This window comes from Bufo gargarizans, chromosome 9 (assembly GCF_014858855.1).
Source record: "Bufo gargarizans isolate SCDJY-AF-19 chromosome 9, ASM1485885v1, whole genome shotgun sequence".
In the NCBI taxonomy this organism is placed as follows: Eukaryota; Metazoa; Chordata; class Amphibia; order Anura; family Bufonidae; genus Bufo; species Bufo gargarizans.
Genome location: NC_058088.1, coordinates 155,602,159 through 155,626,358, shown reverse-complemented (window position 1 = coordinate 155,626,358; position 24,200 = coordinate 155,602,159).

Sequence of the window (24,200 nt, the reverse complement as noted above, 5' to 3'; positions counted from 1 at the left end):
CGGGTTCGAGTTCGGTGTTCGTCGCTTTCTTGGCACTTTTGTGACGCTTTCTTTGCGCTTTTTGAAAGGCTGCAAAGCAGCCAATCAACAAGCGTCATACTACTTGCCCCAAGAGGCCGTCACAGCCATTCCTACTATTGGCATGGCTGTGATTGGCCAGAGCACCATGTGACCCAGCCTCTATTTAAGCTGGAGTCACATAGCGCCGCCCGTCACTCTGCTCTGATTAGCGTAGGGAGAGGTTGCGGCTGCGACAGTAGGGCGAGATTAGGCAGATTAACTCCTCCAAAGGACTTGATTAATTGATCGATCTGCAGCTGTGGGTCATTGAGCTGCTGATACTCAATTGCTCACTGTTTTTAGGCTGCCCAGACCGTTTGTCACTTTTTCTGGGGTGATCGGCGGTCATTTTGTGTCTTGTGGTGCGCCAGCACAAGCTGCGACCAAGTGCATTTAACCCTCAATGGTGTGGTTGTTTTTTGGCTAAAGCCTACATCAGGGTGAAGCTGTCACACCAAGTGCATTTAACCAGCAATAGTCTGTTTATTTTTTGGCCATATACTACATCAGGAGCAAGCTGCGCCCGTCACCAAGTGCATTTAACCCTCAGTAGTGTGGTTGGTCAATCTGTCACACCAAGTGCATTTAACCAGCAATAGTCTGTTCATTTTTTGGCCATATACTGTACTACATCAGGGGCAAGCTGCGCCCGTCACCAAGTGCATTTAACCCTCAGTAGTGTGGTTGGTCAAGCTGTCACACCAAGTGCATTTAACCAGCAATAGTGTGGTTATTTTTTGGCCATATCCCAGTCTAATTCTGTCAGTAAATCCATACCGGTCACCCAGCGCCTAAATACTAGGCCTCAAATTTATATCCCGCTAAATCTGTCGTTACCGCTGTACTGTTCTGGCTGGGCAAGTTATTTAGTGTCCGTCAAAGCAAATTTTTTGTTCTGGGTTGAAATACAATTCCCAATTTAGCAATTTCATAAATTAGTGGTTTCTGCTATATCAGAGCTATTTGAAATCTATCCCTAAAAGGGTATATAATATTCAAGGTGCACATAGGGTCATTCAGAATAACTTCACACACATGCTACTGTGCATTTCCAAGTCTAATTCTGTCAGTAAATCCATACCGGTCACCCAGCGCCTAAATACTAGGCCTCAAATTTATATCCCGCTAAATCTGTCGTTACCGCTGTACTGTTCTGGCTGGGCAAGTTATTTAGTGTCCGTCAAAGCACATTTTTTGTTCTGGGTTGAAAACAATTCCCAATTTAGCAATTTCATAATTTAGTGGTTTCTGCTGTATCAGAGCTATTTGAAATCTATCCCTAAAAGGGTATATAATATTCAAGGTGCACATAGGGTCATTCAGAATAACTTCACACACGCTACTGTGCATTTCCAAGTCTAATTCTGTCAGTAAATCCATACCGGTCACCCAGCGCCTAAATACTAGGCCTCAAATTTATATTCAGCTGAATTTGAATACAATACATTGGGCCAAATAATAGTTTTGTTGTTGTGGTGAACGATAACAATGAGGAAAACATCTAGTAAGGGACGCGGACGTGGACATGGTCGTGGTGGTGTTAGTGGACCCTCTGGTGCTGGGAGAGGACGTGGCCGTTCTGCCACATCCACACGTCCTAGTGTACCAACTACCTCAGGTCCCAGTAGCCGCCAGAATTTACAGCGATATATGGTGGGGCCCAATGCCGTTCTAAGGATGGTAAGGCCTGAGCAGGTACAGGCATTAGTCAATTGGGTGGCCGACAGTGGATCCAGCACGTTCACATTATCTCCCACCCAGTCTTCTGCAGAAAGTGCACAGATAGCGCCTGAAAACCAACCCCATCAGTCTGTCACATCATCCCCATGCATATCAGGGAAACTGTCTGAGCCTCAAGTTATGCAGCAGTCTCTTATGCTGTTTGAAGACTCCGCTGGCAGGGTTTCCCAAGGGCATCCACCTAGCCCTTCCCCAGCGGTGAAAGACATAGAATGCACTGACGCACAACCACTTATGTTTCCTGATGATGAGGACATGGGAATACCACCTCAGCATGTCTCTGATGATGACGAAACACAGGTGCCAACTGCTGCGTCTTTCTGCAGTGTGCAGACTGAACAGGAGGTCAGGGATCAAGACTGGGTGGAAGACGATGCAGGGGACGATGAGGTCCTAGACCCCACATGGAATGAAGGTCGTGCCACTGACTTTCACAGTTCGGAGGAAGAGGCAGTGGTGAGACCGAGCCAACAGCGTAGCAAAAGAGGGAGCAGTGGGCAAAAGCAGAACACCCGCCGCCAAGAGACTCCGCCTGCTACTGACCGCCGCCATCTGGGACCGAGCACCCCAAAGGCAGCTTCAAGGAGTTCCCTGGCATGGCACTTCTTCAATGTGCTGACGACAAGACCCGAGTGGTTTGCACGCTGTGCCATCAGAGCCTGAAGCGAGGCATTAACGTTCTGAACCTGAGCACAACCTGCATGACCAGGCACCTGCATGCAAAGCATGAACTGCAGTGGAGTAAACACCTTAAAACCAAGGAAGTCACTCAGGCTCCCCCTGCTACCTCTTCTGCTGCTGCCGCCTCGGCCTCTTCTGCTGCTGCCGCCTCGGCCTCTTCTGCTGCTGCCGCCTCGGCCTCTTCCTCCGCCTCTGGAGGAACGTTGGCACCTGCCACCCAGCAAACAGGGGATGTACCACCAACACCACCACCACCTCCGTCACCAAGCGTCTCAACCATGTCACACGGCAGTGTTCAGCTCTCCATCTCACAAACATTTGAGTGAAAGCGTAAATTCCCACCTAGCCACCCTCGATCCCTGGCCCTGAATGCCAGCATTTCTAAACTACTGGCCTATGAAATGCTGTCATTTAGGCTGGTGGACACAGACAGCTTCAAACAGCTCATGTCGCTTGCTGTCCCACAGTATGTTGTTCCCAGCCGGCACTACTTCTCCAAGAGAGCCGTGCCTTCCCTGCACAACCAAGTATCCGATAAAATCAAGTGTGCACTGCGCAACGCCATCTGTGGCAAGGTCCACCTAACCACAGATACGTGGACCAGTAAGCACGGCCAGGGACGCTATATCTCCCTAACTGCACACTGGGTAAATGTAGTGGCAGCTGGGCCCCAGGCGGAGAGCTGTTTGGCGCACGTCCTTCCGCCGCCAAGGATCGCAGGGCAACATTCTTTGCCTCCTGTTGCCACCTCCTCCTACTCGACTTCCTCCTCCTCTTATTCCACCTGCTCATCTAGTCAGCCACACACCTTCACCACCAACTTCAGCACAGCCCGGGGTAAACGTCAGCAGGCCATTCTGAAACTCATATGTTTGGGGGACAGGCCCCACACCGCACAGGAGTTGTGGCAGGGTATAGAACAACAGACCGACAAGTGGTTGCTGCCGGTGAGCCTCAAGCCCGGCCTGGTGGTGTGTGATAATGGGCGAAATCTCGTTGCAGCTCTGGGACTAGCCAGTTTGACGCACATCCCATGCTTGGCGCATGTGCTGAATTTGGTGGTGCAGAAGTTCATTCACAACTACCCCGACATGTTAGAGCTGCTGCATAAAGTGCGGGCCGTCTGTTCGCGCTTCCGGCGTTCACATCCTGCTGCTGCTCGCCTGTCTGCGCTACAGCGTAACTTCGGCCTTCCCGCTCACCGCCTCATATGCGACGTGCCCACCAGGTAGAACTCCACCTTGCACATGCTGGACAGACTGTGCGAGCAGCAGCAGGCCATAGTGGAGTTTCAGCTGCAGTACGCACGGGTCAGTCGCACTACAGAACAGCACCACTTCACCACCAATGACTGGGCCTCCATGCGAGACCTGTGTGCCCTGTTGCGCTGTTTCGAGTACTCCACCAACATGGCCAGTGGCGATGACGCCGTTATCAGCGTTACAATACCACTTCTATGTCTCCTTGAGAAAACACTTAGGGCCATGATGGAAGAGGAGGTGGCCCAGGAGGAGGAGGAGGAGGAAGAGGGGTCATTTTTAGCACTTTCAGGCCAGTCTCTTCGAAGTGACTCAGAGGGAGGTTTTTGGCAACAGCAGAGGCCAGGTACAAATGTGGCCAGCCAGGGCCCACTACTGGAGGACGAGGAGGACGAGGATGAGGAGGAGGTGGAGGAGGATGAGGATGAAGCATGGTCACAGCGGGGTGGCACCCAACGCAGCTCGGGTCCATCACTGGTGCGTGGCTGGGGGGAAAGGCAGGACGATGACGATACGCCTCCCACAGAGGACAGCTTGTCCTTACCCCTGGGCAGCCTGGCACACATGAGCGACTACATGCTGCAGTGCCTGCGCAACGACAGCAGAGTTGCCCACATTTTAACCTGTGCGGACTACTGGGTTGCCACCCTGCTGGATCCACGCTACAAAGACAATGTGCCCACCTTACTTCCTGCACTGGAGCGTGATAGGAAGATGTGCGAGTACAAGCGCACGTTGGTAGACGCGCTACTGAGAGAATTCCCAAATGTCACAGGGGAACAAGTGGAAGCCCAAGGCCAAGGCAGAGGAGGAGCAAGAGGTCGCCAAGGCAGCTGTGTCACGGCCAGCTCCTCTGAGGGCAGGGTTAGCATGGCAGAGATGTGGAAAAGTTTTGTCAACACGCCACAGCTAACTGCACCACCACCTGATACGCAACGTGTTAGCACCACCACCTGCACCACCACCTGATACGCAACGTGTTAGCAGGAGGCAACATTTCACTAACATGGTGGAACAGTACGTGTGCACACCCCTCCACGTACTGACTGATGGTTCGGCCCCATTCAACTACTGGGTCTCTAAATTGTCCACGTGGCCAGAGCTAGCCTTTTATGCCTTGGAGGTGCTGGCCTGCCCGGCAGCCAGCGTTTTGTCTGAACGTGTATTCAGCACGGCAGGGGGCGTCATTACAGACAAACGCAGCCGCCTGTCTACAGCCAATGTGGACAAGCTGACGTTCATAAAAATGAACCAGGCATGGATCCCACAGGACCTGTCCGTCCCTTGTCCAGATTAGACATTAACTACCTCCCCATAACCATATATTATTGGACTCCAGGGCACTTCCTCATTCAATCCTATTTTTATTTTCATTTTACCATTATATTGCGAGGCTACCCAAAGTTGAATGAACCTCTCCTCTGCCTGTGTGCTAGGCCTAAATATATGCCAATGGACTGTTGCAGTGGTGGGTGACGTGAAGCCTCATTCTCTGCTATGACATGCAGACTAATTCTCTGCTGACATGAAGACAGATTCTCTGTTACGGGACCTCCGTCCTCTGCCTGGGTGCTGGGCCTAAATATATGCCAATGGACTGTTGCAGTGGTGGGTGACGTGAAGCCTGATTCTCTGCTATGACATGCAGACTAATTCTCTGCTGACATGAAGACAGATTCTCTGTTACGGGACCTCTCTCCTCTGCCTGTGTGTGTGCTGGGCCTAAATATATGCCAATGGACTGTTGCAGTGGTGGCTGACGTGAAGCCTCATTCTCTGCTATGACATGCAGACTAATTCTCTGCTGACATGAAGCCAGATTGTCTGTTACGGGACCTCTCTCCTCTGCCTGTGTGTGTGCTGGGCCTAAATATATGCCAATGGACTGTTGCAGTGGTGGCTGACGTGAAGCCTCATTCTCTGCTATGACATGCAGACTAATTCTCTGCTGACATGAAGACAGATTCTCTGTTACGGGACCTCTCTCCTCTGCCTGTGTGTGTGCTGGGCCTAAATATATGCCAATGGACTGTTGCAGTGGTGGCTGACGTGAAGCCTCATTCTCTGCTATGACATGCAGACTAATTCTCTGCTGACATGAAGCCAGATTGTCTGTTACGGGACCTCTCTCCTCTGCCTGTGTGTGTGCTGGGCCTAAATATATGCCAATGGACTGTTGCAGTGGTGGCTGACGTGAAGCCTCATTCTCTGCTATGACATGCAGACTAATTCTCTGCTGACATGAAGACAGATTCTCTGTTACGGGACCTCCCTCCTCTGCCTGGGTGCTGGGCCTAAATATATGCCAATGGACTGTTGCAGTGGTGGCTGACGTGAAGCCTCATTCTCTGCTATGACATGCAGACTAATTCTCTGCTGACATGAAGACAGATTCTCTGTTACGGGACCTCCCTCCTCTGCCTGGGTGCTGGGCCTAAATATATGCCAATGGACTGTTGCAGTGGTGGGTGACGTGAAGCCTCATTCTCTGCTATGACATGCAGACTGATTCTCTGCTGACATGAAGCCAGATTGTCTGTTACGGGACCTCCCTCCTCTGCCTGGGTGTCTGAACGCGTATTCAGCACGGCAGGGGGTGTCATTACAGACAAACGCAGCCGTCTGTCTACAGCCAATGTGGACAAGCTGACGTTCATAAAAATGAACCAGGCATGGATCCCACAGGACCTGTCCGTCCCTTGTCCAGATTAGACATTAACTACCTCCCCTTAACCATATATTATTATACTCCAGGGCACTTCCTCATTTAATCCTATTTTTATTTTCATTTTACCATTATATTGCGAGGCTACCCAAATTTGAATGAACCTCTCCTCTGTCTGGGTGCCGGGGCCTAAATATATGCCAATGGACTGTTCCAATGTTGGGTGACATGAAGCCTGATTCTCTGCTATGACATGCAGACTAATTCTCTGCTGACATGAAGCCAGATTGTCTGTTACGGGACCTCTCTTCTCTGCCTGGGTGCTGGGCCTAAATTTATGAAAATGGACTGTTACAGTGGTGGGTGACGTGAAGCCTGATTCTCTGCTATGACATGAAGACTGATTCTCTGCTGACATGAAGCCAGATTGTCTGTTACGGGACCTCTCTCCTCTGCCTGGGTGCTGGGCCTAAATTTATGACAATGGACTGTTGCAGGGGTGGCTGACGTGAAGCCTGATTCTCTGCTATGACATGAAGACTGATTCTCTGCTGACATGAAGCCAGATTGTCTTTTACGGGACCTCTCTCCTCTGCCTGGGTGCTGGGCCTAAATTTATGAAAATGGACTCTTACTGTGGTGGGTGATGTGAAGCCTGATTCTCTGCTATGATATGAAGACTGATTCTCTGCTGACATGAAGCCAGATTGTCTGTTACGGGACCTCTCTCCTCTGCCTGGGTGCTTGGCCTAAATTTATGAAAATGGACTGTTGCAGTGGTGGCTGACATGAAGCCTGATTCTCTGCTATGACATGCAGACTGATTCTCTGCTGACATGAAGCCAGATTCTCTGTTACGGGGCCTCTCTCCTCTGCCTGGGCCTAAATATATGAAAATGGACTGTTACAGTGGTGGCTGACGTGAAGCCTGATTCTCTGCTATGACATGCAGACTGATTCTCTGCTGACATGAAGCCAGATTCTCTGTTAAGGGACCTCTCTCCTCTGCCTGGGTGCTGGGCCTAAATATATGCCAATGGACTGTTGCACTGGTGGCTGACGTGAAGCCTGATTGTCTGTTACGGGACCTCTCTCCTCTGCCTGGGTGCTGGGCCTAAATTTCTGACAATGGACTGTTGCATTGGTGGCTGACGTGAAGCCTAATTCTCTGCTATGATATGAAGACTGATTCTCTGCTGACATGAAGCCAGATTGTCTGTTACGGGACCTCTCTCCTCTGCCTGGGTGCTGGGCCTAAATTTATGAAAATGGACTCTTACAGTGGTGGGTGACGTGAAGCCTGATTCTCTGCTATGACATGAAGACTGATTCTCTGCTGACATGAAGCCAGATTGTCTGTTACGGGACCTCTCTCCTCTGCCTGGGTGCTGGGCCTAAATTTATGACAATGGACTGTTGCAGTGGTGGCTGACGTGAAGCCTGATTCTCTGCTATGACATGCAGACTGATTCTCTGCTGACATGAAGACAGATTCTCTGTTACGGGACCTCTCTCCTCTGCCTGGGTGCCGGGGCCTAAATATCTGAGAATGGACTGTTCCAGTGGTGGGTGACGTGAAGCCAGATTCTCTGCTATGGGACCTCTCTCCAATTTTGGTTAATTTTTATTTATTTAATTTTTATTTTAATTCATTTCCCTATCCACATTTGTTTGCAGGGGATTTATCTACACGTTGCTGCCTTTTGCAGCCCTCTAGCCCTTTCCTGGGCTGTTTTACAGCCTTTTTAGTGCCGAAAAGTTCGGGTCCCCATTGACTTCAATGGGGTTCGGGTTCGGGACGAAGTTCGGATCGGGTTCGGATCCCGAACACAAACATTTCCGGGAAGTTCGGCCGAACTTCTCGAACCCGAACATCCAGGTGTTCGCTCAACTCTATTAGTACCCACTACCAAGGCCTGAAAATGACCGCCCTCCTCCCTCCCCCGTTTTTCACCATAACTGGACTTCAAGCAATTTCTACCTGCCGGTAAGATCCAACCTATTCATTAAGGATTGCTGAAGGGGAAGGGGAATTAAGCAAACATATGTAAAACCACTTATTTTGCATTTTTGTTCTTTAGATGTGTGTGCATCACCTATTTTTTTCTGTTTTGATTAGTTGTAACCTTTTCTATACCAGTACGAATTAAAAGTTATGTTTTAGATCTGCCACTCCTTAAAGATTAGCTTTTGATGTTTTTTTTGGTAGCATTAGGAAGTGAGTACTTCACGGTTTCCTTATTGGGGCGTAATTATCATTTCCCTTGTCATCATCATCAGCTGCTTCTTTTCCTGCTCAGACTCCTCCTTCTTCTTATCCTCCTCTTCATTCATAACAGAATGTGTGGCCATGAAACAACTATTCCCGACCAGCAATTAGATTTTGTACAAGCTTAACTCCTACCTCCTAAGCTGCTGGTGGTTCAGTTGCTGCTGTACCACTTAGGGTAGGTTTGCATCAGCGTTTGTAATTCCGTTAAAGAGATAACATATTTTCCAAAAAATTCTGAGTCCTAGGATACTAGAGGGGGTCATATATAAATTTCAGGGTAATTGGAACCACTTTGGTTTTGAATAGAATTGAACCTCTTTAAGTCTTCAGTATAGAAATGGGTTTATCAGTCTAAGAATCATCAAACTTATGGAACACTCTACCACAAAACATACTGTAGTAATGGGAAATAGCTGAAATAATCTGAGAAAATAAATTAACATTTATCTAATGAGGAGGTTTTCTTATGCACAATTGGGTCTGTAAAAGGTTGAGCTTTAGGTATGTGGCTTTTTTCATCCCATGAAGCTTACATGTTTTCCTTCTTACAAGTAAGTGCTCATATTAGGTACTTCATCAAACTGCTAGTTGCTAATCAAAGAAAATATGTAATCTGTATTATGGGCTTCACATTTGTAAGCAAGACTGTGTTTTCAATGAATGGCTGGTCATGGGGCCCTTTTTCCCAGTCCAGACTCCCCATGTAGACACCCAGATGTAATGCACACTTTTTAGTATAACTAGTGCTATTAATACTAATACGAAGGAAAAAGAGAAGGACTCTACAATAAAAGAGCCAAAGGTCAAACAAGGGATCTGAAATGGATGATGTATAAGCTTTGTTACCCCAGGCAAGTTAATGTAATTGATCTTGTTAATTACAGCCCCTTACAGAAAGGGCAACCAAACGATTGCTATAACAACAAACTTCTATGACTACAAGTAATTCCACATGGATATCAGAATTTTTATCCTGAGAAACGCAAATTGTAAACAAAATGTAAACATCTGGAATTAATCGCGAAAGGGTTTCTGAAGTTACGTTTGCATCAAATATACATATTCTACATCTTCTTGTGAGTGAATTTTTTGTTACTAAAATGTAACTTTTTATATATTCATAGAGAACTTATTAGTTTGATAATGGTGTCTGATCTGTACGCAGCATATTCTAGATCAGGAAGAGCTGAGACAATTAATATATAGATTTGTGGGAGAAAATGCACTATCATTTAAATTACTCTTCTTTCTATGCTTAGGAGTCCATTGGGCAGTGTTATCTGTGACTGACAGCCTCGACTTTGCATATATAGATAGTTGTTAATCATGAATAGGACTGCCAACTGGATTCCTAAGATACATATAAATATATTTTTGATCCAGTCTAACTCATTTAAATCCATGCTAATTCGATGCTTAGGAGACCAGTGAGTAGCCCTATACAATGATCGATGGCCTTCCTGTATAAATGATTTCCATTCAGCAAATTTGAGTGGGTTTGTAATGAGAATAAATGATCATTTAAAGCTGCAACAAAGAAAAACTAAAAATAATACACAAATATTGGGGCATAATCATTTTAATTTTGTAGTTGGGGAGCTACAAAGGTTTCCTTTGCTGGGCACCTTAGTAATAACTTAAAATGAAGTCCACAGTGGGAGGACATTCAAGGTTGTGAATGGAGAAAACTCAGATCCTGGCAAGCCCTAAATCACCACTTTTGACACTTTTATTCATATAACCATGCCAAAGAGATTATAAATCTGATGTATGTGCAATAACTCATGAATATGATCTATTTTGCAACAGTTGTCAAACGTGTCAAATTTTTTTTTAGCATAGTATTATTATTTTTATATTTTATGATTTTAGATACCAAGAAGCGTATACCACACTAAACTCTGCTAAATTCAACATTACCAGAAGGTATCATGTATAGTATATATTTTCGTTTTTTTATGTAACCATAATTTTACTTAGCAACATAGTAACATAGTACATAAGGTCGAAAAAACACATTTGTCCAACCAGTTCTGCCTGTCATCCTGCAAGTTGATCTGGAGGAAGGCAAAAAAAACAAAAACGGTGAGGTAGAAGCCAATTTTTCCCACTTTAGAAGAATAAAAAATTCTTTCCTGACTCCAATCAGGCAATCAGAATTACATCCAAGTCCCTCTTGAATTCCTTTATTGCACTCACCATCACCACCTCCTCAGGCAGAGAGTTCCATAGTCTCACTGCTCCTACCGTAAATAATCCTCTTCTATGTTTGTGTACAAACCTTCTTTCCTCCACACGCAGAGGATGTCCCCAAATCACAGTCACAGTCCAGGGGATAAATAGATGATGGGGGGGGTCTCTGTACTGAGATCTCCCCTTAGTCATCTTTTTTCTAAAGTGAATAACCCTAATTTTGATCATCTTTCAGGGTACTGTAGTGTAATGACCGGCGTCACGCACAGGGAGGGAAAAGGGAATACCCTGCCCAAGGGAGAGGGAAAGGTGGTGACCCCTGACTCACCTTGCGGCTGGCACCTGACTGCCCTGACGTCCCTAGACGGGTTCCTCACCCGTGCGGCGATCACGTGCCTAAACCCTGGCTTTCCCTAAAATGAGCCCTAGATAGTAAACGGGCCGGTGGGATCGCTAGTCCGCACCACTGACACTAAGAGGAAAACACCAGGGAGAGGACAGACAATACAGACAAACACATAAACCCAGGTGGGCGACCACAGCAGACCACAAAGGTCCAACAGGGATCCGGAGGGAAACGTTTTGGACCAACAACCAGAGAACGCAGCAACACATCTCCAGTGGGTCAGTATAGAAGTCCAGGCAGGAAGCTCTATATCTGGCAACCAGAGAAGTGTGAGAAGGGAATATAAGGAGGTTGGGAGTGCTGGACAAGGAACAGTTGAGGAGAAGGAGCTACGTATCCCTGAGTGAGCCAAAAAGGGTTGCAAAGCAAACCCAGAAAGCTACCATAAGAAAACAGCCCTATCTTACTACATAGAGCGCGCAGCCAACCGCTGCGACTTCCTGACCCCGGGTATAACGGAGTCAGGCGTGGTTCTTGACACCCTCGTGACATGTAGTCCCCCCATTCCAGTTATTACTTTAGTTGGGGATTTAATCAACTTAGGAATGTGACTTTTAAAATTACCTTTATTATATTAAAGAGGGTATAGGTATTGTGAATTAGAGAATGTCTGGAGTGGTAGTGGATGGAAGATACGTACCACCGGGGGTCGTGGCCCTGGTGGAGTAAGAGCAGGGTGGGTGTCTGTTCCCCACGGACCACCACGGGTGGACGGGTTTCAGTTGTTGGTGTCAGTCTACACTGATCCTGGCAGGTTGGTTATCTCTGGCCTTAGTTGGGTAGGGAAGGAGTTAATCCTTCACTATGCTTGCTGGGTGTGGTCTGCCTGCTACACCCAGGGCTGTGAATATAGGTTTGATGCTCACTGACTGTGGGGCTGCTGATGAAGTGTGGTCTCCTGTCTCACTGCAGGAAGCTGTATGGGAGGCTGATCGCTCGGTCGGGCTGAGCGCTGTAGTCCGCTCGTCTAACAAGGACTGCCCAATTGCTGCAGGCTCAGCGAAGGACCAAAAGAAGGGATCCTGCGGCCGGAGCCAATCCCTTGTCCAGGCCGACACATGGCCTGTCTAACTTGCATGGACTTGGACAAACCCGCCCCATGACAAGGTGTAGTACTGACCACGGATGTGAGAGACTGTGTGAACAGGCACCAAGACGCCTGCAGTGTTTGGGGATCCTTTGTGGGAGGTGGGGTTTATGGACATTGCTGTTGTGTGAATTGCACAGTTTTGATGTGATGCACTGGAGTGAATAAAAGAGCACGGTTTGGACACAAAGCCTGTCTCCTGAGCCTCTATACTGCCACCGCTACCATATGCCTACCAGAGCAAACCCCCACAGTATATATATATACCATTATATTGTGCACTGCAGATACTTGAATTTCTTTACAGGGGAGTCGTAATCCCTATGAAGATATTCATAGTGAAAGGATAGAAGGACAGATTTAGAGGAAGGGACCAAGGTCTTATAGAGAGGGAAGGGCGGACCAAACTCACCCTCGTTTCCCTACAGACTGCTTAGCCCAGGGCGACCCCCTGATGGTGGAGGTTCCCTGTCCCCGAACCTAGTACTATCCGGTCCTTATTAGACTCTAACAAGGGGAAGATAATTACATAAAAAGTGTCAATGGTTATTCCAGTAAATGGATGCCACTGAAACTCTCCAAAAAGAGAAACAAGAACCCAACGTGCTTCACCTAGAACTTTCTAGGCTCATCAGGGGGTGATCTCAATACAAAAATGGATAAACCAATTATAATACTCTTTTTGGGGAGTTTCAGCGGCATCCATTTACTGGGATAACCGTTGACACTTTTTATGTAATTATCTTCCCCTTGTTAGGGTCTAATAGGGACCGGATAGTACTACGTAGGTTCGGGGACAGGGAACCTCCACCATCAGGGGGTCGGCCTGGGCTAAGCAGTCTGTAGGGCAACTAGGGTGAGTTTGGTCCACCCTGCCCTCTCTATAAGACCTTGGTCCCTTCCTCTGAATCCGTCCTTCTATCCTGTTAATACGAATGTCTTCATAGGGGCTACGACTCCTCTGTAAAGAAATTCAAGTATCTGCAGTGCACAATATAATGGTATATACAGTACAGACCAAAAGTTTGGACACACCTTCTCATTCAAAGAGTTTTCTTTATTTTCATGACTATGAAAATTGTAGATTCACACTGAAGGCATCAAAACTATGAATTAACACATGTGGAATTATATACATAACAAAAAAATATGAAACAAAAGAAAATATGTAATATTCTAGGTTCTTCAAAGTAGCCACCTTTTGCTTTGATTACTGCTTTGCACACTCTTGGCATTCTCTTGATGAGCTTCAAGAGGTAGTCACCTGAAATGGTCTTCCAACAGTCTTGAAGGAGTTCCCAGAGATGCTTAGCAATTGTTGGCCCTTTTGCCTTCACTCTGTGGTCCAGCTCACCCCAAACCATCTCGATTGGGTTCAGGTCCGGTGACTGTGGAGGCCAGGTCATCTGGTGCAGCACCCCATCACTCTCCTTCATGGTCAAATAGCTCTTACACAGCCTGGAGGTGTGTTTGGGGTCATTGTCCTGTTGAAAAATAAATGATGGTCCCACTAAACGCAAACTGGATGGAATAGCATGCCGCTGCAAGATGCTGTGGTAGCCATGCTGGTTCAGTATGCCTTCAATTTTGAATAAATCCCCAACAGTGTCACCAGCAAAGCACCCCCACACCACCACGCCTCCTCCTCCATGCTTCACAGTGGGAACCAGGCATGTAGAGTCCATCCGTTCACCTTTTCTGCGTCGCACAAAGACACGGTGGTTGGAACCAAAGATCTCAAATTTGGACTCATCAGACCAAAGCACAGATTTCCACTGGTCTAATGTCCATTCCTTGTGTTCTTTAGCCCAAGCAAGTCTCTTCTGCTTGTTGCCTGTCCTTAGCAGTGGTTTCCTAGCAGATATTCTACCATGAAGGCCTGATTCACACAGTCTCCTCTTATCAGTTGTTCTAGAGATGTGTCTGCTGCTAGAACTCTGTGTGGCATTGACCTGGTCTCTAATCTGAGCAGCTGTTAACCTCCGATTTCTGAGGCTGGTGACTCGGATGAACTTATCCTCCGCAGAAGAGGTGACTCTTGGTCTTCCTTTCCTGGGGCGGTCCGCATGTGAGCCTGTTTCTTTGTAGCGCTTGATGGTTTTTGTGACTGCACTTGGGGACACTTTCAAAGTTTTCCCAATTTTTCGGACTGACTGACCTTCATTTCTTAAAGTAATGATGGCCACTCGTTTTTCTTTACTTAGCTGCTTTTTTCTTGCCATAATACAAATTCTAACAGTCTATTCAGTAGGACTATCAGCTGTGTATCCACCTGACTTCTCCACAATGCAACTGATGGTCCCAACCCCATTTATAAGGCAAGAAATCCCACTTATTAAACCTGACAGGGCACACCTGTGAAGTGAAAACCATTTCAGGTGACTACCTCTTGAGCTCATCAAGAGAATGCCAAGAGTGTGCAAAGCAGTAATCAAAGTAAAAGGTGGCTACTTTGAAGAACCTAGAATATGACATATTTTCAGTTGTTTCACACTTTTTTGTTATGTATATAATTCCACATGTGTTAATACATAGTTTTGATGCCTTCAATGTGAATCTACAATTTTCATAGTCATGAAAATAAAGAAAACTCTTTGAATGAGAAGGTGTGTCCAAACTTTTGGTCTGTACTGTATATACCTATACCCTCTCTAATATAATAAAGGCAATTTTAAAAGTAACGTTCCTTTGTTGATTAAATTCCCTTTGAAATTAATGTGACTGAGTATCCAAGTAAAAAATCCCAATGGTTGGTGGTGTCTTCATATTACTTTAGTTGCCCTCCTCTGGACCCTCTCCAGCTCTGCTATGTCTGCCTTATTTACAGGAGCCCAGAACTGTACACAGTACTCCATGTGTTGTCTGACTAGAGATTTGTAAAGTAGTAGGACTATGTTCTCATCACGGGCTTTTGATGCAACCCATTATCTTATTGGCCTTGGCAGCAGCTGCCTGACACAGTTTTTTGCAGCTTAGTTTGCTGTTTATTAAAATTCATAGATCCTTTTCCATGTCAGTGTTACCGAGTGTTTTACCATTTAGTATGTACGGGTGACTTGCATTATCTTCCCAAGCCTCCAATCTATCCAGATCAATCTGTAGCAGTATACTGTCCTCTTCAGTGTTAATTATTTTACACAGTTTAGTGTCATCTGCGAAAATTTTTATTTTACTATGCCAGCCTTCTACAAGATCATTAATAAATATATTGAAGAGAATAGGGCCCAATACTGACCACTGAGGTACCCCACTAGTGACAGTGACGCAATCTGTATACCGTTAATAACCACCCTCTGTTTTCTATCACTCAGCCAGTTACTTACCCACATACAGACATTTTCTGAACATTCTTTATACACTAACCTTTTATGTGGTACAGTGTAAAATGCTTTGGAGAAGTCCAGATATACGACATCCATTGATTCGCCGCTGTCAAGTCTAGAGCTTACCTCCTCATAGAAACTGAATAAATTAGTTTTGCATGACTGATCCCTCATGAAGCCATTCTGATATGGCGTTATTTGGTTATTTCCATTGAGATGATCTAAGATAGCGTTTCTCAGAAAACCTTCAAACAGTTTACTCACAACAGAAGTTAAACTTACCGGCCTATAGTTTCCAGGCTCTATTTTTGGACCATTTTTTGAATATTGGCACCACATTTGTTATACGCCAATCCTGTGGAACATTTCCTGTCAGTATAGAGTCCGCAATTATCAGAAATAAGGGTCTGGCTATGACATCACTTAATTCCCTTAGGATACGGTGGTGTCTGCCACCTGGTCCTGGCGATTTGTCTATTTTAATCTTTTTAAGTCGCTGTTGTACTTCTTACTGGGTCAGACAGGACACTTTTAATGGGGAATTTATTTTTTACATTTAGCATTTTATCTGACAGTTTATTTTCCTCAGTGAATACATTGGAGAAAAAAAAAATTAACAGCTTTGCTTTCTCCTCGTCGCTTTCTGCGACTGCCCCCTCATTACTCTTTAAAGGGCCGACACCTTCAGATTTATACTTTTTAACATTTATATAATTGAAGAACATTTTAGGGTTATTTTTTGTAACATCCTCACCTGTCTCGCACTCCGGTGTGACCAAAAAGTGTCCTCGTGGAGCTGTGGGACAGGTTACGCGTGTCTCCATTGATTCATTAGCTCCGACCCCTTTACGAACTGATGCGGGGATGCGTTTGCATGTGCGCCGGAGGGGAAGACCGCATGGCTTTCTGGGACAGCTTGACTGGCCAGTGGCAGTACGCTGCGGCCGAGCTTGTCTCCGGTGCCTATTGTGGATTCCATTCCAGTGTCCATGTCGACACGCTCGCGCACTCTCGCAGAGCCTGTCATGTGTCCACATTTAGGTTCAAAAACGGGTTCGCAAGGGGAAACGCGGTTGCATGTACGCGCTTCTTATGTGCTTCGCCGACTAGCAAAGGGAATAGCACCTGGCCGCAAGTTCAAAGCAGATTAGGGGGCCGACATTGGTCTAATTGACTAATAACCAACCAAAGCCTTGTACACAGGTGTAGGACAGGATCATGACCTATGGGGAGTGGACACTTGGCGCCCTGGGATTTGTTAGCAGGCACATAAAAGGTGGCCTCCCACGTTGGTTAGTGCCCACTGTTATCGCCAGGTGCAGGTCAGTACTGCTAGCTACTAACTGAAGTTTGCTGGGACTTCGTCCATTCCAGGACCCGGGACTTTCCATGACGCATCCGCTTACCTGGCAAGTTGCACAGAGACTTATGCACAGATCGGGACTACTCCTGCCTTTTCTTCGTTTTTTTGTTTGCCTGATGTTTTCCCAGTGAAGTTTACCTGGACTTTGTTTATTTTGTTAATAAACCCCTTTTACTTCACCCTCACTGGTCTGTTTCGTTGGTGCCTTGCATTACAGAACAATGGGCCCAACAAACAGTTGCCATGGAAAGAATCCAGCAGCAGCTTACTGAGTTAACAGGAGCAGCTAATCTGTTAACCCAACAATGCCCGAATGTGCAGTCAGTCATTGCAGCTCAAAACCAGGAGCAACTGTCTAATGTTATGGGGGAGGTTCAGTAGATGCTCCAAGGAGCTTCCACGTTACCCATCACGATCTCAAGACACCAAGTGGAGTCGAAGATTCCTTTGCCTGATTCATTCACAGGAGATAGAAATGAATTCCTAAACTTCAGGGACTCCTGTCTTTTATATTTCCAGTTGCGGACGATAGCTTCCGGCAATATCAGACAGAGGATTGGGATCATAATGTCCTTGCTGCGTGGAGATCCTTAACGTTGGGTGTTTAATTTTCCCCAGGACCATGCCGCCTATTTGTCAGTTGAAGCTTTCTTTGAGGCCATGACCATTATCTACGATGACCCAGATCGTACTTGTACTGCCGAGAACCATCTCGAGCATATTCAGCAAGGTCGCCGCCCTGCTAAAAAATGCACTGTGGAATTCAGGCGATGGGCAGCTTTCACCACCTCCGCCATAGTTTCCGGCTGGGACTTTCTGATGCAGTCCGGGATCTTCTTTTGGCCTTACCCGCCAATCGATGCTGACAGATGGACCCGGGAGAGGCGGGTAGAACAGTCGAGTCACTTTATACTTTTACGGCTACATCCAGGGGCCACCAAGCCAGCAGAAGAGCCAATGGATTTTGGATCTTACACAAGCGAAACAAGCTCATCGCCAAGAGAAAGGTCTGTGCCTGTTTTGTGGAAAAGCAGGACATCTCGTTAAGACCTGTCCCCTCCTGTCGGCGGGAAACAAATGTATCTAGTGGGCATAGAGGAGAACCTCCTAGGTGCTATTATCCCTCCTCCAACTCGATTGATGGTACCCATTTCACTACAGTGGCAAGACAAAATGTGTTTTCTGCCCTGATTGATTCTGGAGCAGCAGGGAATTTTAAGATCTCAGTCTTGGTGCATCGGCTTGGCATCCCGCTTATCCAACCAAAGACCACCCTGTTGGTGACCGCTATTGTTGGATCTCCTCTCCAGGATGGTCGTGCCATGTGGATGACGCCCGGGATGCAGGTAACAGTGGGGGCTGATCTTCGGGAGACTTTAAGCCTTTTTGTCCTGGACATGCCATCCACTCCTATGATTTTGGGTTTCCCTTGGTTGAGACTACATAATCCAATAGTGGACTGGTGCTCAGGTCAGATTTGCCGCTGATGTACTGAATGCCTCACTCGGTGCATATGTCCTGAGTTGCCACTAGTCTCCACAAAAGTATTAAGTACATTACCCCAGCATTACCATCACTTCTAGGTACCATGCCACCCTGGGTACATTCAGGCCCTGCGTGATTATATTAAAGGGAATCTCGAGAAGGGTTTCATTCGTCCATCCACTTCACCCGCTGGAGCCGGGTTCTTCTTCGTGGAGAAGAAGGATGGAAGCTTGAGACCCTGCATCGACATCCGCGCCCTCAATCGGATCACAGTGAAGAACCGGTACCCTCTGCCTCTGATTGACAATTAGTTTTCTTAGGTGGCAGGGGCCCGGATCTTCACCAAGATCGATTTGAGGGGTGCACATAGCTTGGTACCCGCCAGAGAAGGTGATGAATGGAAGACCGCATTCAACACCAGGGATGGGCATTACGAGTATCTTGTTATGCCTTTTGGTCTCTGTAATGCTCCTGCGGTCTTCCAGGAGTTCATCAATGATGTCCTCAAGGATTTCTTAGGTAGATTTATTGTTGTCTATTTAGACGACATACTAATCTACTCGTTGGATCTGGTGTCTCATTGGAGACACTTGTGTCAGGTTTTCCAGAAACTGAGGGAGAACCGCCTCTTTGCCAAACTAGAGAAGTGTTTGTTTGAGGTAACAGAATTGCCTTTTCTGGGTTACATTATCTCATTAAGGGGACTGGCTATGGATCCATCCAAACTTTCTACTGTATTGGATTGGCCTTGGCCTAAGGATCTGAAGGGACTGCAGCGTTTCTTAGGCTTTGCCTACTTCTACCGCAAGTTTATTAAGAATTTCTCTGCTATAGTGGTACCTCTAACTAACCTCACTAAGAAGGGAGCTAATCCTTCAAAGTGGACGAGAGAGGCAAACAGCCTTTGAAGCGCTAAAGCAGGCCTTATGCACTGTGCCAATCCTTACTCAGCCAGACACTTTCCGACCTTTTGTCCTCAAGGTCGACGCCTTCGAGGTCGGTGTTGGGGCAGTTCTTTCACAGTATTATGAGGTCCCTGAGAGGTTATATCCCTGTGCCTTCTTCTCTCTGAAGCTCTCTCCAGCCAAGTTTAATTATGACATTGGCAATAGAGAGCTTCTGGGAGTAAAATTGGCTTTTCAAGAGTAGAGACATTGGCTAGAGGGTGTGGAACATCCCATTACGGTTTACACTGACCACAAAAATTTAGAGTACCTAGAGACTGCCAAGAGACTCAACTCCCGACAAGCTCGGTGGGCATTGTTTTTCACCTGCTTCAATTTTTGCTTCACGTATAATCCAGGTTCAAAAAATGTGAAGGCAGATGGTCTGTCCCGCTGCTTCCCTGAGGCCGCTTCCATCCTGAGCTCTGAGCCAGAGACTATTCTTCACACTAAATGTTTTCTGGCCTCCCTAGGGACTGCAGAGTTAACTTGTCCTCTCTTCTCGAACCTTCACAGGCAGAGAGTCCGCCTAACAAGCCAGAGGGGCGATGGTTTCTACCAGTTAACCTTCAGTTAAATGTTATCCAGAAGCTTCATCACAGGGCATCTCGGTTTTAAGAAAACACTTGCCCTTGTTAAACGTCACGTTTGGTGGCCCAGTATGTCTGTGGATGTTAAGTCCTACATCCAGGCATGTAGTGTGTGTGCTCGATATGAACTGTCTCGGTCTGCCCCTTCTGGTACTTTGCTCCCATTGCCGATTCCTCAGGCTCCATGGACTCACATCTCCATGGACTTCATCACAGATTTGCCAAGGTCCTCTGGAAGTACGGTAATCTGGGTAGAGGTGGACCGTTTTAGTAAAATGTTATCCCTCTTCCCGGATTGCCCTCGGCCAGGGAATTGGCAGATCTGTTTTTGAATCATGTCTTTCGATTACACGGAGCGCCGAATGATATTGTTTAATTCATCTCTCGGTTCTGGTGTTCTTTCTGCTCCCGGTTGGGTATAAATTTGTCTTTCTCTTCCGGTTTTCACCCAGAGTCCAACGGTCAAACGGAATGGACTAACTAGACCCTGGAGCAATATCTCCGGTGCTTCGTGTCAGACTGCCAGGAGGAATGGGCCGTGCATCTACCCTTTGCGGAGGTGGCTTATAACAACTCTGAGCATGCTTCCACTAAGATGTCTCCATTCAGGTGCATGGGGGGCAGGGATCCAAGTTTCTCTTTTCTGGCTGGGCCCTCCACTGATTCACAGGTGGTGGATCAATGGTTCGAGGATAGACGTCCCATTAGGTCGTCGGTTCAGCGGAATCTACGCATTGCAGTGGGTGGCGGAACAGAAGAAATTTGCGTCATCGCACTCTAGAGCAAAAGTATAACCACTAGGACACAGCCTTATTTCACCTTAAGGACCAGGCCATTTTTTGCAAATCTGACCAGTGTCACTTTAAGTGGTGATGACTTTAAAACGCTTTGACTTATCCAGGCCATTCTGAGATTGTTTTTTCGTCACATATTGTGCTTCGTGACACTGGTAAAATGAAGTCAAACAAATTAATTTGTATTTAAAAAAATATATATATTTACCCAAAATTTGTAAAAAATTGCAAATTTCCAAGTTTAAATTTCTCTACTTCTATAATACATAGTAATACCTCCAAAAAAGGTTTATTTTTACATTCCCCATATGTCTACTTCATTTTTGGATCATTTGGGGAATGATATTTTATTTTTGGGGGATGTACCAAGGCTTAGAAGTTTAGAAGCAAATCTTGAAATTGTTAAGAAATTTTCAAAAACACAATTTTTAGGGACCAGTTCAGGTCTGAAGTCACTTTGTGAGGCTTACATAATAGAAACCACCTAAAAATTACCCCATTCTAGAAACTACACCCCTCAAGGTATTCAAAACTGATTTTACACACTTTGCTAACCCTTTAGGTGTTCCACAAGAATTAATGGAATATAGAGATACAATTTAAAAATTTCATTTTTTTGGCAGATTTTCTATTTTATTTTTATTTTTTCAGTTACAAGGGTTAACAGCCAAATTGAACTCAATATTTATGGCTATGATTCTGTAGTTTACAGAAACACCCCATATGTGGTCGCAAACCGCTGTGCAGGCACACGGCAGGGCGCAGAAGTAAAGGAATGCCATATGGTTTTTGAAAGGCAGGTTTTGCTGGACTGTTTTTTTTGACACCATGTCCTATTTGAAGCCCCCCTGATGCACCACTAGAGTAGAAGCTCCATAAAAGTGACCCCATCTAAGAAACTACATCCCTCAAGGTATTAAAAACTGATTTTACAAACTTTGTTAACCCTTTAGGTGTTCCACAAGAATTAATGGAAAATATATACAGGTCCTTCTAAAAAAAAATAGCATATTGTGATAAAGTTCATTATTTTCTGTAATGTACTGATAAACATTAGACTTTCATATATTTTAGATTCATTACACACAACTGAAGTAGTTCAAGCCTTTTATTGTTTTAATATTGATGATTTTGGCATACAGCTCATGAAAACCCCAAATTCCTATCTAAAAAAATTAGCATATTTCATCCGACCAATAAAAGAAAAGTTTTTTTAATACAAAAAAAGTCAACCTTCAAACAATTATGTTCAGTTATGCACTCAATACTTGGTCGGGAATCCTTTTGCAGAAATGACTGCTTCAATGTGGCGTGGCATGGAGGCAATCAGCCTGTGGCACTGCTGAGGTGTTATGGAGGCCCAGGATGCTTCGATAGCGGCCTTAAGCTCATCCAGAGTGTTGGGTCTTGGGTCTCTCAACTTTCTCTTCCCAATATCCCACAGATTCTCTATGGGGTTCAGGTCAGGAGAGTTGGCAGGCCAATTGAGCACAGTAATACCATGGTCAGTAAACCATTTACCAGTGGTTTTGGCACTGTGAGCAGGTGCCAGGTCGTGCTGAAAAATGAAATCTTCATCTCCATAAAGCTTTTCAGCAGATGGAAGCATGAAATGCTCCAAAATCTCCTGATAGCTAGCTGCATTGACCCTGCCCTTGATAAAACACAGTGGACCAACACCAGCAGCTGACATGGCACCCCAGACCATCACTGACTGTGGGTACTTGACACTGGACTTCAGGCATTTTGGCATTTCCCTCTCCCCAGTCTTCCTCTAGACTCTGGCACCTTGATTTCCGAATGACATGCAAAATTTGCTTTCATCCGAAAAAAGTACTTTGGACCACTGAGCAACAGTCCAGTGCTGCTTCTCTGTAGCCCAGGTCAGGCGCTTCTGCCGCTGTTTCTGCTCCAAAAGTTGCTTGACCTGGGGAATGCGGCACCTGTAGCCCATTTCCTGCACACGCCTGTACACAGTGGTTCTGGATGTTTCTACTCCAGACTCAGTCCACTGCTTCCGCAGGTCCCCCAAGGTCTGGAGTCGGTCCTTCTCCACAATCTTCCTCAGGGTCCGGTCACCTCTTCTCGTTGTGCAGCGTTTTCTGCCACACTTTTTCCTTCCCACAGACTTCCCACTGAGGTGCCTTGATACAGCACTCTGGGAACAGCCTATTCGTTCAGAAATTTCTTTCTGTGTCTTACCCTCTTGCTTGAGGGTGTCAATGATGGCCTTCTGGACAGCAGTCAGGTCGGCAGTCTTACCCATGATTGCGGTTTTGAGTAATGAACCAGGCTGGGAGTTTTTAAAAGCCTCAGGAATCTTTTGCAGGTGTTTAGAGTTAATTAGTTGATTCAGATGATTAGGTTAATAGCTCGTTTAGAGAACCTTTTCATGATATGCTAATTTTTTTTGATAGGAATTTGGGGTTTTCATGAGCTGTATGCCAAAATCATCAATATTAAAACAATACAAGGCTTGAACTACTTCAGTTGTGTGTAATGAATCTAAAATATGAAAGTCTAATGTTTATCAGTACATTACAGAAAATAATGAACTTTATCACAATATTCTAATTTTTTGAGAAGGTCCTGTATACCTAATATGTATATCTTTTTTTTTTTATTATTTATGTAAGTTTTACACAATAATATCATTTTTGAAACAAAAAAAATCATGTTTTAGTGTCTCCATATTCTGAGATCCATAGTTTTTTCAGTTTTTAGGCGATTATCATAGGTAGTGTCTCATTTTTTGCAGGATGAGATGACGGTTTTGACACTATTTTGGGGTGCATATTACTTTTTGATCGCTTGCTATTATACATTTTTTGTGACGTAAGGGGACAATAAATTGTTTATTTAGCACAGTTTTAATTTTTTATTTTTTACGGTGTTCATCTGAGGAGTTAGGTCATGTGATATTTTTATAGAGCCGGTCGATACGGGCGTGGCGATACCTAATATGTATTTTTTATTTTATTTATGTCAGTTTTATACAATAACAGCTTTTATTTTATCTTTAAATGATGTTTTAGTGTCTCTATATTCTGAACCATAGTTTTTTTTATTTTTTGGGCGATTGTCTCAGGTAGGGGCTCATTTTTTGCGGGATGAGGTGACGGTTAGATTAGCACTATTTTGGTGGGCAAACGCAATTTAGATCGCTTGCTGTTGTACTTTTTGTGATGTAAGGTGACCAAAAAAATTGTTTATTTAGCACAGTTTTTATTTTCAATTTTTTTTAATCTGAGGGGTTAGGTCATGTCATATGTTTATAGAGCCGGTCTATACAGACGCGGCGATACCTAATATGTATACTTTTTCCCCCCCTATTTTTT